The sequence below is a fragment of the Tamandua tetradactyla genome, chromosome 6, assembly GCF_023851605.1.
Source record: "Tamandua tetradactyla isolate mTamTet1 chromosome 6, mTamTet1.pri, whole genome shotgun sequence".
Lineage (NCBI taxonomy): Eukaryota > Metazoa > Chordata > Mammalia > Pilosa > Myrmecophagidae > Tamandua > Tamandua tetradactyla.
This window is the reverse complement of record NC_135332.1, coordinates 388786-392439: the sequence shown is the minus strand read 5'-3', so window position 1 is coordinate 392439 and position 3654 is coordinate 388786.

Genomic DNA, 3654 nt, shown 5'->3' with positions numbered 1-3654 from the left:
CCTGGACTGTGGCCGGGGGACCTGGGAGGGGGTCAGCTGAGCTTGTGGCTGGTGTGGGACAGCAGCTGGGTCGGCCCAGGGCAGGGCCAGGCAGGGAGCGGTCCACAGATGGCCCTGAAAGGGCCTTGGGAGTGCAGACCCTGTCCCCAGTCGTGCCAGGCCTTCCAGACACAGCCAGGGAGAAGCACTGTCCCGTCTGCCCTCCGCTCCCATGAGGGGCTGCCGTGAGTGCTGCAGGCCCTGGGGCACACAAACCCCCAGCCAGGGTGGTCACCTTCTCCATCCAGAGGGGCAGGTGCTGCTTCCCCATCTATTTTACCAATGAATGGTAATAAGTAGTGTTCCTATTTAGCGTTAATCAATCACTGTTCATTAGCATAATCAACGCTGCTATTAACAGTAGCGATAATGATGATATGCCAGGTGCTATGCTAAACACTTTGCTGATTATGTCATTTATGTGTTACAATAATTGACCCTACAAAGCAGGCACTCAGATGAAGAAACTGAGGTCCAGAGAGGCCCCCCCACCCAACAGCCCACCACTGCAGGGTTGGGCTTTGAGTCAGGGGCACATATATTCTTACCAATTTGAATGTTTGCTCTCTTCTGGGGGCTACCCCGCTTCTAGGGAAGTCAGGGGCTTCGTCATCGGCCAAGATCCCTGTTAGAAATCCGATTTCCTAGCCACACAGCACACACTCACCTACACTCACAGCGGTGATCAACAACCGAAATGACGACGCCCCAAAACAACACTTAATCATTCTCAGCATAACATTCTGGTCTTTCCTCGTCTATTTCATTAAGTTTTATCTCTAGACCCACTAAGTTAACTTCTGCCCTACAGTCTGAAAACATGGAAGCATGTCACCTGTGGGTTTTCTCTGCTGGTTTGAAAGGATTATGTTCCCTAGAAAAGCCATGTTTTAATCGTGATCCACCCCTTGGGAGCACCCTTTCTTTTAATCCCTATTCTATAACGTAGGTTGGAATCTCTTGATTAGGTTATCTCCATGGAGATGTGACTCACCCAATTGTGAGTATCAACTTTTAAATAGAGGGAGATGTGACTCCATCATTCTAGGTGAGTCTTGATTTCTTTACTGGAATCCTTTAAAAGAGGAAGCATTTTGGAAAGAGTTCTTTGTTGGAATGATGAGAGAATGATGAGATCCTTGAGAGCCACAAGAACTGCAGAGTCCACCAGCCTGCGATCTTTGAAGATGAAGTAGGAGAGTGCCCCAGGGGAGCTTCATGAACCAAGAAGCCTGGAGAGAGAGCTAGCAGACGTCGTCGTGTTCACCATATGCTTTCTAATTGAGAAAGAAACCCTGAACTTCATCAGCCTTTCTTGAGTAAAGAGGGTAACCTCTCGTTGGTGCTTTAATTTGGACATTTATAGCCTTTGCCTTTAGTTGGACATTTTCACAGCCTTGAAATATGTAAACTTGAAACTTAACAAAATCCCCTTTTTAAAAGCCTTTCTGTTTCTGGTGTATCACATTCCAGCAGCCAGTAAACTAAAACATCATGTAAATAATAATCAAAAGAGCTGGAATAACTATACAAATATCAGGCAAAATAGACTTTAAGTCAAAAACTGTTACAATGGACAAAGAAGGACACTAAACTCCGATAAAGGGGTCGGCTCAAAAGAAGATATAAGAAGGATAAACGTATATGTACCTGTCATGGTCAGGTTCATGTGTCAGCTTGGCCAGGTGGTGGTACCTGTTGCCTGGTCGGGCAAGTGCTGGCCTGTCTGTTGCTATGAGGACATTTCATGGACTTAAATCATGATTACATGGTGGCATCCACAGCTGATTGTATTTGTAATCAGCTAAGGGGAGTGTCTTTTGCAGGGAGTGACATTTAATCTAATCACTGGAAGGCTTTTAAGGAGGATTCAGAAGAGACAGGCTCTACCTCCTTCAACCAGCCTCTCCTTAGAGTTTGCTGAGGACCTTCACCGGACTTGACACCTTGCGACCTGTCCTACGACCTTGGACTCTACATTCCCACAGCTACATGAAACACTTTTATAAATTTTATATCTACGGATATTTCCTGCTGATTCTGTTTCTCTTGAGAACCCTAGCTAATACAGTGCCATATGTGAAGCAAACATTGACAGAATTGAAGGGAGAAGCAGGTCCACAACAACAGCTGGTGATTTCAATAGGACACTTTTATACCAGGGAGAAGGTCAATGAGGAAATAGAGGACTTGGACAACACGTAAACCACAGGTTCGACCGACACATGCAGGACCCTCACCCAACAACTGCAGAATACGCCTACTTTTCAAGGGCACATGGATCACAAAAGAACTCAATAAATTTAAAAATATTGAAATCATGCAGTGTTACTTCTACCACAATGGAACGAAGCTAGAAACAAAAAATAACACAAAACCAATACAGAAAATTCCAACATGCCCCATTTCCCAGATACACGGATTCACCAATTTTAACATTTTGCCATATTTGCTCTCTCTCTGTCTCTCTTTTCTGAACATTTGAGGGTGGGTTGCATACATCCTGACCCTTGAATGCATAATGCTTCATAAAAACAAGAAAATTTCCCTATGTAACAACCTCAAGTGCAGCTACCAAGTTCGAGAAATTTAACATTGATATAAACTTTCAGTCCATATTCCAATAGTTGATATGCCCCAATAATGTCCTTTTGTGCCTTTTCTCTTCCATTATTAGATCCAGTCTAGGATCATGTATTGCAGTTGATTGCCATCGTCTCTTTTTCATTTTTTTTTTTATGAATGAATACATTTATTGAGCATTAGTATCTGTGAAGCATTTTGCTGGCATGTTATTTTTTTAAACCTTTTTTATTGTGAAATAAAATATATACAAAAAAGCGATAAATTTCAAAGTACATTTTAACAAGTAGTTACAGAACAAATTTCAAAGTATGGCATGTGGTACCATTCCACAATATCGGGTATTTCTTCCCAGCTTCTCTAAGATATTGGAGACTAAAAAGAAATATCAATATGGTGATTCAGTATTCATACTCTTTTTCATTTTTAATTGTGGAAATATAAGTACAACATAAGCTTTGGCATCTCAACCCCTCCCAGCGCCCCGTCCGGCGTCAGCGCCCCGTCCGGCATCAGCGCCCCAAGGCCCACCCTGGGCCCTGGCCCCCGCGGCTGCCCTGAGTGGACCCGCAATGCCTGCCCTACTGGGTCTGACTCACTCCACTCCTTCTGCCGTGTTTCAATTCTCACCGTGCGTCTCTGGCTTTTTTTTTTATATAATAATGTTTAGAAATAGATCAATACAGACGCGCACCGTGGCTCCTGATTCGGATGTCTGAAAACTACGTTTCCCAGCGGCCGTGCTGGGGGCAGCCGCGATGGGTCTGCGGGTGAGAGAGACGCGGTGGGGGGAGGGGTTGCGGGGGGGGGGGGTGTCCCGCTGGGGTGGGAGTTGACAGCGTGGGACGCTGGGGTGTCCTGCTGCCCCGTCCCCCTCTGTGCCGCTCCTGTGTTTGCCCGAACGACTGATCCCCTGCAATGACTGGACAGCAACGGCGGTGAGGACTTGTAGGGACCTGCACAAGCCAGCGCGTCCTGGGCCCTTATTCACTCCAGGCTCCCCTGGTGAGGCCCAGGCCGTGAGCTCCGGGC